At 42.0% G+C, this 12,256-nt stretch overlaps 1 protein-coding gene and 1 long non-coding RNA gene across 8 annotated transcripts in view; one reads left to right on the plus strand and one right to left on the minus strand.

Annotated features, from left to right (window-relative positions):
• The window catches only part of CDH11 (cadherin 11), a 362,024-nt gene that overhangs the window by 159,706 nt on the left and 190,062 nt on the right, over positions 1-12,256 (minus strand). The gene's annotated exons all lie outside the window — the stretch shown is intronic.
• Positions 5,724-10,083, plus strand: LOC137862044 (uncharacterized). The gene is made up of 3 exons (XR_011100030.1): positions 5,724-6,055; positions 6,734-6,866; positions 8,113-10,083. It is a non-coding gene; the product is annotated as an uncharacterized lncRNA (long non-coding RNA).

Below are 12,256 nucleotides of genomic sequence, written 5' to 3' on the forward strand. Positions count from 1 at the left end.
AACCTCACTCGCAAATCAAGGGCTTCTGAGGACATAAAGTTAACCAGAAAAGATTGATTTGTCACATCATAAGAAACTCACTCGTTGTGTGACATATGTCACAAATGTCTACTATTATGGTCCAATAAGCCAAAACACTGCTAGGAAAATACTAGGTTTTAATTGACAGTGAAAAAAAGTTTGACCCAAAGCATTTTCACATACCTCTGAAGCTGGCTCCTGGGGGTGACTAATGCATGCGTGATGCAAACGTTCCATCACATACCTAGCTGAGGTACCTAACTGAACTGAAACAATCATATCAAAACCTTTCACATGTTGCGTGTTAAGGCCATGCCAAAGTAATTGAGCAAGCTTTAAGAAAAAAAAGTCTCATATTTCTGTAAGTGTGTGCAACCATCAGTTGTATAAACAATTATTCCAGTTGTGTGGGTCCACTTAATGCAAATGTACCTTCAAGAAACCAGCTAAATATGTAATTGGTCTTTTGTACATACAATTACTGTGATGTGTACACTGAAGAAGCTCTCTAAAAGACAGATAGCTAACAGAAATTATAGGAGCAAATATTGTGCAGCAGAGTTTAAAACAGAATCCCAATTTAGAAATCCAAATGCCAATATGAACGTTCAGATACAAAGCAGGTTTATAACCACAATACTCAACTTTAAAAATGGAATCCACTGTGCTATTCAAAATAAAGCAATAAAAGAGTCCTGTAGTAATATTCCTTGTTGTCATTTGTATTCTGCTCATTTGTGCAGCTCCATTTCATGTTGGCTTTTTTTCCTGCACATAGACCAAGCTAATATCTTCATGGATTTGTTTATAATAACCTTTAAATCCTTTCCTTGTCATTATACTGCATAGCTGTTCCACTGTATATACACTCTTTACTTCGGTTCATTGCCTACACATCGATTATTTCGCATTTGTCTATGTTAAACACCGAACAGTATTTTCCACTTACTAGGCCAGCCATTAAAAAAGACCCAAATCTATCTGAATAAAGTCAGTTCCTTATTAGTTATACATTTAATTCTGACAGTATTAGCAAAACATCAATCAAAGTTGGTCACAGGGTTTGATATTTGTCAGAGTAGTGATCACAAAACCAGCCTCCTGCTTGAATATTTTCATCTTCAGTAGTAATATTCATGAAACGGTAATGCTGAAACTGCTGACCGAGTTCTCTGTGCTGACTTTAAAAGACTTCGTGCATCCCATGAGAAAGTGAGACTAAAGTATTCCTGGAGGTACCAAGCTACTCTGCAATGACTGCATGCAGCTCTTGTCCTGAGGCACTGCAAAGTGCTAGCTTTCCCTCTTTCATTCTTTAAACGCCCTGGGACAATGGCTTGTTTGTTTTGTTTTCTCCAATATTTGACTCTATCTGCAATAATTAAAATATTAGTAATGGCGGAATTTTGGCCACAAAGAGATAAAAAACCAACATGTCAAAAACCTGTCAGTCTCTGGTAGCACAGCATACCAGCTCTGTGAGTGCTGGGGGATGCTGGATTGACTGGTGCATGGATAAAAGTGCACATGAAGCAAATAATGCAGAAATACTGTATCTGAGACATCTGATCATGATATTCAGGTTAAATTTGCCTGCAAAAACACTTTTCTAATCTTTTTATCTTTTCATAATCCTAAAACTGACGTGAATAAAGCCTGGTCAGCTCTGTCTATTATTATTATTATTTAAGTAAACTGAAGTAAGTTTAAGCTGCAACGCCTTCTGAAACCTATGAGGTAGTTAGCCTGGGTAGAATGTATTAACCACCACTTAAAGACCAGTCTAAACATTTCCCATCTGTTTTCGCCCAGGCTTTCAGTATCAACTGGTTGAATTTCACCTTTCATTGGTAAATTCAAGGACAATATTTTTATAGTCTTTCTTCTCTACTCCCACTTTCAGCAATACTAAACGCAAAGGGAGGGCCTATGACAGAAACAATTTAAAGCCATCATAAGATACTCTGAACAATCTGAATTTCTGTGGCTGGCCCACATATTTGCTGCAGAGAAGAGGCAGTTATGAGGAGATAAAAGTGCTCACTAAGTGTGCTACCCTCAAGGTTTTCTAGAATACTAGCCCCCATCTGCAAACTGCCCAGGTACTGAGCACGAATATCCGCTCTGCACACACAATGCCCATAAGCACATTTCTTTTCCCATAAGTGTTGGCAGTGTTGCCTCAAAATTCTGAGCAACTTGTGTCCTTTCCCAGCCTTACTTCAACATTACTCTGAATTTTGCCAAATTTGTAACAGCCTTTCCAGTGTTTTTTCTTTCTATTGTGTATTTGTACTGTCAGCCACTAACTCTTCCACCTCAGCTGAGCAACTAGAACATGAACTGAGGCAGTTTTCTATCCAATCCTTTCTCTGTTTGAAAGGCAAAAGCAAACAAATGCAGCTGCACTTTTTCAGAGAATTGATTTTTCTTTCTAAAAGAGAAAAATATGTACAAAAAAAAAAAAAAAAAAAAAAAACCACCATGAAGTGAAGCAGTACTGAAATTGTAATTCTAACATTAAAAACTTTATTAGTAAATATTGCCTTCTACCTCTATAAATATTCAAGTCAAACGTCCATCTTAAAGATCCGCCTGCTCTGGGTAATGTGATCATTACAAAGTAATGCATCTGCCTTGGCCAGAGTAATAGTGAAAAAAATGCAAAGAAATTTAGGAATCACTCATCTTGAAACACTGGTAATCACTAGTCTGCACCCAGAAGCAATAAGCTATTACACATTTAGTCACAATGATGAAGATTTAGAAAAACAGCAAGAGAGAAAGAAAAGTAATAAGACAGTGCAGGTGGATCTGGCATTTATCATTTGCTTTCTGCTGTTTTCATTTCAGTGTCTTGGGCTGCTCCTGCACTATGCAGTGTGCCCTAGCTCCTCCCATTTATCAAAATTTTCATTTTCTATCATTTGCATTCTTGCTTTGGCTTCCCAAATGCTCCCAATTGCCATTTCAGCTCTCAAAAAAACCTCAACCCACATCCAGTACTGTTCTACGCTAGATATTATTCTTTCCCTTGCTTGCTGCACACCCAGTATGCATTTCTTCAATCCACATTTTAATTTATTAGCAGGGCACAAAACAGAAGATTTCCAGCAATGTCAGTACTGCTGGAGCCTGATGACCACTTTATGATGTTCTAACAAGAAATACATACTTTTTAAGGTGAGGAGAACCACAGAGATTTTTTTGGCATCTGGAAGAAGACTGACCACTTACGAACTAAATCGATAGCAATGTTTGACAGAAAGACTTCCACAGTCATAATGAATGTATGGAGTTCCTCCATCAAATGCTACACAGGTTATTTTAAATGATAGTGTGGTTTTTGTTGTTGGTTTTTCTAGCTACAGACTCCATCTACAAATTCCACTGCTTGCACCTGCATTGCAGTTTTGAAATGTATTTATCTTCCTGTTCATCAGGGTAAGACAGGGAAATTCTAATACTGTTGTTTTACAACTCAGAAGCTGAAACTGAGAGACAAAGGAACTTGAGAAATTTGCAGTGGGAAGTCTGTGATGCAAAAGAGATTTCCTTCTCTTAGGTTTGCACCCTCGCCCTTCCTTTTCTTTGCCCTTGTCTGTCTTAACAAAAATCCTTCTGCTTCTGTTACCATCCTTGCCATTCAGCTACTCAACCTGTGGATGAGGGACCGAGCCCTTGTTTGGAACTTCAGCACTGCACACTCACCGTGATGCTGCACGAACGAACGGGGTGCAAGCTAACACAAAGGGAACGGCTGACTAAATTCCACTCTGCTCCTGTAGAACCCAATTTCCAAAGCAAGACTCATTTGTATTTTATTTATACTGCCAGCCAGAATGTTTACTGGGAACAGAGGTGAGAGACAGGAATATTTTGCCAGTGATACAGGAAAATAGCAATTTATATTTTACAGCTGATGAATATTCACCCCTAGAGGTTATATGACAGTTGGGTGAGTTTTCTTTTAGGGAAAAACAAAATCAAAAGACAATTCTTCAATCGAAACTATGTTCCCACTGTGAATTACATTCACCTTGCAATACTCAAGAGAAAGCATTTCATTTTTTCAATTAATCTGACCTTTATCAAGAGCTAGCACAAAAGAAACTCTCACGGAGCTAAGCACTTGGAGCCAGAGTAAGAAGCACTGTACATCTGTACACAGTGTACTACACACACTGATGTTTAAGAGATATTACTGTATACCCCGTGAAACTGCTTCTAACTTACAAGGGCGTACACGGCACTTGACCGAACCGTTCACCAGAATCTTTGTGCCCATAAGCAAATGAGATGCCTTCAAGTGCCAAGGAGAGCACTGTGTAAGCTCCCCCTTGGTGGAACCTGGCCATGCTCCTCCATCACGTCCCTCTAGGCAGGACACACATAGGCCTCAGCTCCAGTTGTTCTTCCCCACTGACAGGGATCTGAATGACCAAAGAGCCTGAGAGCAAAGCCTACTGTCACTCACTCAGCAGAGCCCTGGCTGGGGAGACAGGCTTGGAACAATCTGCAAAGAGCACGGCTCATGCAGCACCCCTAGCGGTGCCCACACAGCCTAAGCTGTCAGCAGACTTCATCTTTTGCCTCCCTCCGCTCTCTCCACAGAACTGGAGGACCGGGAGATCCACAGTATTGAGTTGAGAGCTGTGAAAGTTAAAGAAGCTGCAGACCCAGAAGAAGGGAGGATTACCAGGCTACCATGAAATGAGAAGTGCCCCAAGCTAAAACCCAGCCTCTGTGCGCTGTGAGAGCACGCTGATTGCTCTGAGAATACAGAGAGCCATCCTCAGAAAAGAAGGACCAGATACAATTTTCCTTTGTAACCCAACCTTGTGTTACTTTTTACTTAGCCATTTTCAGGTAAAACTTGTCTTTTTCCTTTTTTATTTCTTTTTTTTTCTTTTTCCTTCTTCCCTCCGTCCCCGGCTTCACCACTACACATTTTTCTCTGCTCTGCTGACATGCAGCAACACAGACATCCACCTCAGTCATCAACACATTCTCCTTCTGTTTGAAAACCCAATTTCATTCCAAAAATGGCAGATAAAGTCCTAAGTGCTAATTTCACATAATCCCACCTGTATTACTTTGGCAAAGACAAAAGAGGATGGGTTTCAGGATGAGGATTTCATTTTGGAAAATTATGAGAACACAAAGTCTACTCTCATTCACTGAGGGAATGTGCTCTGAAATAACAAATCCTCCTTCCTCCTATGGTCTGACATTACCTATCTGAAAGACAAATAAAGTGATTTTTGAAAGATGAGAAATTTCGCCAGAAATTCAGATATTTTTTTTTTCCACTAATTTTGAACTGCAACCTGTGTAACTGAGAAAAAAAAAAGAGAAAGCCCCGTAGAGAAGCAGGCATGTACTGGAATCAAGTACCCTCACCTGTGAGAAAGCTGGTAAGCAACAGGTCATGCTGCGTGCTTTTTGTGAGTTATTGCCTTCCCCATTCAATCCTACACTAGATTTACTTTACCATACATTGAGACTACAGGATTCTGCAGGATCAGCCCCTAACAGCAAATGTATAAAAGTATGTCCAAATGCTGTTAGTACCATAGTTGCCAAGTCTTTTTGGCTAGAAAGCCAAAATTGACTCATAAGTACTGCTATTCCCAGCCAAAAATAAGTGTGTATTGCCTTACATTTTCCTTTCCACATTTCTCATAGACATTTACATTTATATCAACACATAATGAGTAGAGGAAACACAAAGACATTTGAACAGAATTTTCTTTAGCTTGTCAAAAATGCCTTTTTCTCCCTTTTTCCTAACATTAACATTAATTGGAGCTGGGCAAAAATCCTCATGTTAATATGAATAAAAGTAACACTAGTACATTACATTTAATTAGCATCTAAACTAAAGATCCTACGCCCAGCAAGCAATTTCCACTCGGGAAATGTTGTCTGACAAGCAAACACAGCCAGCTCTGATGCGGCGTGGGGCAGCTTTTCCAGATGAACAAGAATAAAAGGGAGAGGATGCAAATCCAGCCACGGGGGCAACAACCAGGTAAGTGGGTCAGATTACGACTATCTGGGACAACGGGGCAAACATTGCTTTCCTTATGAAAGCAGCCTTCCCTGTGAATTAAATCAAAACGTTTGTCAAAGATAATTGAAATCATGTTTACTGCACAGATTCATAAATCTGAAATGTAGAGCTCCGCAGACACCATTCGATCCTGGTAGCATCATAATAAATCAAAAGACCAGTAACTTGAAAGTCTTTTGTGCTTTTTAGAATAACCCAAAGATGTATTCACAGCATTTGTTTTTTCTGGCCTCCTTTATTTTCCCGTCTTGTGGAATGTGTGCTGCCATCTATATTTGACAGCTAATGCAAAATACAGACAGTCTTACAGATCAGAAAGGCTAAAGTTTCTTCTTGCTCTTCTGTTCCCCTCAGCTCTCTCCAATGCCTCCACCCCCTCCCTGGCTCTTGTTTTCCTCATCTCCATGCTGTTTCATTTATCCTCCCTTCCTCAGTCCCCGCAGTTCCCTGTTGTTCCTCTTTCTCATCTTTCAGCTCCACCTCGTCTCATTCTAGCTCTTGTATTCTGATCTTCTATTTTCAAAAATACCACATAAGAAGGTACTAAAAAAAAATAATCAAAAGCTCTTGTAAAAGCCGCTGTTTTGTAAAGTACCTAAGCAGACATTGTGCTACTTATATTTTACGATTTTTTAGGACAAATCCAAGCAGCTGTCCTTTTTCTTCTAACGGGAAGATTTTTAATTTAAAAACTGTCCAAGTTACAAAGTATTATTATTCTATTTTAAAGAACATGGACACTTGCAGCTCTGCTGATGGAAGACGAAAGGTTAGTTCAAATTATCACAATTTATCGGGGACTCATCACCTTCTAATTAAGCTACACCCATTAGTCACAGCCTTTTTGGTTTGTTTTTTGTTATGGACCTATGGAGCTAATTTTTACTCTGGGTCAAAACTGAACATGCTGATTTTACCAGATCACTGTTTAAACCAAGTCTCAGGCAAATCATTCTTTTAAATGCGGCTCCAGCTCGTTTATGCTCTGGGTTTGACTTAGCCTCCTGCTCCAGTTCTTGATGAATAAGTCAATCTCAGGATCTCCTCCTGGGCTCTTTTGGTAAGAAAAGAGGGCTGAGATAGTATCCCACCATAGAAGATTTGAAATGGACTTAGCACTGCATTCTCTGCATGAAAGTAAGCACATCTGCATGCCTGGTTTGGAAACAGCATGTGCCAATTAATGGCATTGGCCATTCCCACAAACAGCCTGAGCTGTGCATGCGGTCACAGTAACTGGAAAGCAAACTTGCTTGAGAAACCTAGTTAGGCTTACATGCCACCTGAAAGCAAATATTTTCAAAAACATTTGAGTATAAAGTTTTAAAGATGTTTTTTTGATGGCTTTTAAAGTGGTTGCCTCCAAGGATGTGTAAACAATTCTGTTCACCGTCGCTGATTAGCACTGCACAAGCATCAACCTCAACAGCCACACTGTGGTCTGCAAAAAACATTACTTCTTAATTTCTGAGTACCACAAATAATGACCACCTTTGGAGGTGGACATAGTGCAAGGAGAGAGGGAAGTTATGCTTACAAAATTAAAATATCCACAGACGTGGAGAAAAATCCCAGTAGTGTGCCCGAGCCTTTTAAAGAGCATGTGCATACCACCCCGTATATCACAGCAAAATCTGCAGAGGTTTGAGACAGAAAGAAATAAGCAGCAAAATAAGATTTCAGAGTGTTCTTAAATGGACATTGAAGCTTTCTTAGATATATTGTACAGAACGTTTTGGGCTGTTTTTTCCTCACCATCCTGAAGTAAAGGTTGCTTTTTCCCCGGAGGGGTTGAGGGAAGAAAGTGTGTTAAGGATCATCTACAGCTGTAGAGCTGGCACTAGGTACTGCAGCTCTTTGTGTACTGGCAGCTCACTATGACAACTGATAGCCTGGATGAGGATGAACTGTGTTTCTTCACTGACATTGTCAGACAGCAACGACTTGAGTTTGCACAGACTTCTGCCACTATTTGAGACTGATAAGATTAAAACTGTTGTGATTTTGTTTTGAAGGGAGCTCCTGTGCGAGCGCACTGCATCGTCTCCGGCGCAGGGCTGCGCGCTCCTGGGTACGGTGGAGGAGCAGAGGAGGGCGCGCGGCGGTACAGAGGAGCTGTTGTTCTAAATCTGAACTCAGAAGCAATGTGAAAGCTGGGGATATTATTAACATAATAACCTCTAATGCATAATGTCTGGTGAAATTTCCAAGTGGCCAGGTGAATGGGATGACTGGGTAAAGAAAAGCATGGGTAATGGTATGTAAATTAGGATGTATATTAGCTTAAGAGAACACAGCATGAGAACATCTGAGTGTAACATGATTGGAAAGGTCCTCGTGGCTGCAGAGAGCAGAGATCCTCCACCGAGCACCCACCTCAGCCAGGAGGCCCCCCACCACCCCACCGCTGCCTGCAGGCGGCCGTCCTGCCCCGGCAGCCAGCGCTGCCAGCTGACTGCCTTCATGTTGGGCAGCCCGTGGACAATTGCACTTGTCTTTTCCCGAAGAATCAGATCCAAAATTTTGTGAAATGAATAGAACTCCAGAGAAGTCGGCAAGTCTGAATCAATTCATGATTACATACACTGTGAAATGCAGAGCAAGCTGCTTGGGACTGGCTGCAGCGGGACAATTCCTTTTGTTTCACTATTTCTCATTCCTTTAGCTATGGTGTATAATATTTCTCCTATTTATCTTTTTCAAAATGGAAAGAAAACAGGACTGGAGGGGACTTCCTGAGTAACCAAGGATGATCTCCCACCAGTGGTGGGAATGATATCATAGAAACCTTTTTATTGCCCCTTAGATCTCCAGGATAAGGACCGATCCTTTTTTCTGAGCAACACTGTGCAACTCAAAAATACACATAAATGCACAAAAAGCCAGAGGTGATCTAAAGATAAATAAATAAATAAATAAGGGAAGGGAGATAAATAATACAGATGGTCCAGGCTACACACTCCGAACACACTGTGACCTATGTCACTTTCTTATAGATTACTCCAAATCTCTTATCTGTCTTTGTGGCTAATGGCCTGGAATAAAATATTCTCACATTCAGGCATAAAGATAACAAGCAATCCCACTGAGAAAATTAGTAGTCATGTCTACAGCTTCTCCTCTGGACTTCCCTGTGTCAGTTCTGCAGGTTTTCTAGGTTTTCCTGTTGTTACAAGCGAACCTGCTTGCAGCTGCCTGTGGAACAGGTGAGCAGCCTGCAGGAAGGCAGGGCTGGGCATCAGCCTCAGCCGGCCTGTGGATGTCACCCACCCTAAGCAACAACGTGAGGCTGTCGGAGGTGTCCTTTAGCACTTAAATAAATGATGATTAGATCAGGAGCATTATTGCCGACCTCACCATCACTAAAAACAGGGCATTTGTAACAGGCTGGTTAAATGCCATCTCTCCCTAGAAGACTAAGCAAGGAAAGGATGAAGACCATTACTGCTTTCAGTAACAGAAATAATGCTTCTTGCTTACATGGCTGTAGCTGAGAGTCCGTGTTTGTTCCTACATGTCTGAGCTTCTTCTGCTAACAATTTATAGCAGGGGTTTTTGTGTGGGTTTGAAACCACTCCCTGTGACAGGAGATGTTCTAGGTAGAACTGCTGCAACTAAGGACCATTACTGAATCAGTAAGATTTCTCTGTATAGTTTACAGAAATCTTTTTTCATGGTTATTTATTTAGTAGGTTCCAATACTACATTAGTGCCTAAGAAAACCAAATCCATACTGAATCTATCTCGGTAGACTTTCTTTTACTCAACAAATGGTCTGCGGTAGTTAGAAAAGCTTGTGGATTTCTACAGAATTGAGAAATTGGCTCTGGCAAGCTGCAGTAAAAAATACAGTTTTCTCTGTGTTGATTTTTCAATATTTAGTGTGTATTCAGAATACATCCTCAATGCCATGCTATGCTCTATAGACTTGATATATGATTATACAGCTGTGACTAAGAAATGATGTATGAAATAAAAATCCCTGAACAATGCATTGGGAATACAGACTCTGTAAGCTACCGCATGCGGTACTAGCTGCTGTTTGTCGCACTCGGAAAGAAGGGAAAGAGCACGTTTCAGTAAGGATCCAAACACCAACTCCATTAAAAACCTTTCAGAATACACAAAGCCCCTCTTTAACGTGCATTATGCATTGTAAGATAAGGCTGAGCAAGAGAGCCGTTTGGGATCTTTGTTCGACCTGGGACGCAGGACGCTGGGTATCCATTCTAATCCCCCGTAAGGCGGCTCCGCGCCAGCAGCAGCCCAGGCCAAGCCCGGCCCCTCCATCTTGCTCCGCCATTTCTGCCCCTTTGCAGCAGTGATCAAACCAGAGTGACAGTACTCACCTTGTAAGCCCAAAATGCAGAGCAATAAGAAATTAATTTTGCTGTGACTGCTGGCACATTACTGTGAGTTTTCCAACTTAAGCAGTCACAAGGAAAAGGAAAGAAAAAAAAAAAAAAAAAAAGAGCAAGCAGCTCTGGCCTCCATCTTCCCAAAGACTGAAATGAAGCCACCGCAGCAGAGCCTGCTCTTTAGGTACCAAAAAAATCAGCTTCACCAGTCAGCATCCAACTTGTTTCTCTCAACTGCAGAGAATAAAATATTGAGCTTCTAAATTTTTTCATCGGGTTTTAGTTGGAGGAACCAGAAGAGACGTAATTGAAGCTGCTAATGCAAGCTTCAACGTCCTCAAGAAGTTCTCTAAAAGTTGCCTGTGTGAGCTTCATACACATTTCCGTGTTGTCAGCACAAAGCTGCCGAGGCCTTGAGACTGTGCTGTTAAAGTCTACCTGCTTCTGCACTACCTGTGTGCTTTTCTTTTTCTTTTTTTTTTAAACAAGCACGGCAACAATTTCCATGCCGGCCTTCAGCATTGGTTTACACATTTCTTTCTGCTGAGGAAAATTCTACTTGCTCCTGTGTGTTTGTAACACCAGTGCAAAAGCCAGAATACTTTTACTTCTATGCTGCAAGCCAGCCCTCCTGCCTCTGTCCTCCCACAGGCCCTAGAAGCCACAGCTCCATCCTTCACAGCCCTTTGCATGCTTGTCCAGTGGCGCCCATCACAGAGCACCACTGGCAGCAGGACCACTGGCAGCCCAGGGGGACACGCAGAAGTAGGTGACGAGTTGGGTCACCAGGAGCCCACCAGGGAGAACGGCTGGAGGTGCCTTGAGCTGGGGGCTGCATGGGGCTGGGCAGGGCTCATGGTGCCCCGACAGCTACCGCAGGCACAGGCTTTCTCCATGTCAGCAAAGGAAGAAAATGCTAAAAGTAAGCATTTCCTAATAAGAACAAACTTTAACCACATTGTCATTGCCTTGATGGATGTGATTCTAAAGTATAAACAAATCTAAAAATTAATAGGTATGTCTGCTCTGCAGACAAGAAATTAATTGTGTCCTAGTGGGGCTGGAAGGGCTGGGAGGGAGTAAGCAAGTTGCAGCGCTACTGCACGGTCTTCGTACACTGACGGAAATGCGGCTGGATGTTCAGCAGTGATAAAAACACCAAACTTCAGTAACAGCTGCTTTTGTGAATGAAGGGTTTGTATGCAACTGTTCACAGAAAACTAGCACCAGTAGACAGCAGAGGAGAGGATGTGCAACAGAATTAATTTAGGAGTCCGGTCTGGGTGTGGACGTTAAACCAGATTCTCTGGTAATCTGCTGTACCAACCCCCGCCCCCCATAATCCTTCACAGGGTCCCATTGGAAAAGCCCAGTGAGCTGTGCACATCCTACCTAGCAAAGGCTGCATTGGCTCACACTGCAACATGCTACTGCAATTCAGATAGGAACAGGAGACCCCAATGTCGTTACCATTATTTTACTGAAAGCTTCTCGGGGTGCTGTTCATAAAGAACAGAGCCATAACTAACTCCTCCCAGCACTCTGTACCGGGATCACGGCAGTGCAAAATGAGCCAGCACAGAGCCAGGGAGCTGCTGGTGTGAGCTCTGCCTAGCTGCTCACCCTCGCCACTGCCCCCCGTCTTCACCCAAGTCACGGAGCAGACGGACGCATACCTGGTGCTTCAGCAGAGCTCTGCCGTCAGACTCCAGCTTTTTGCCTGCAGATTGGCAGGGAAAAACAAAACAATTTTAAAGCTGTCATCTTTTGCTAATGGCGTTCTCTGAGCTCTCACGTAGCT

Source organism: Anas acuta, chromosome 10 (genome assembly GCF_963932015.1).
Source record: "Anas acuta chromosome 10, bAnaAcu1.1, whole genome shotgun sequence".
In the NCBI taxonomy this organism is placed as follows: Eukaryota; Metazoa; Chordata; class Aves; order Anseriformes; family Anatidae; genus Anas; species Anas acuta.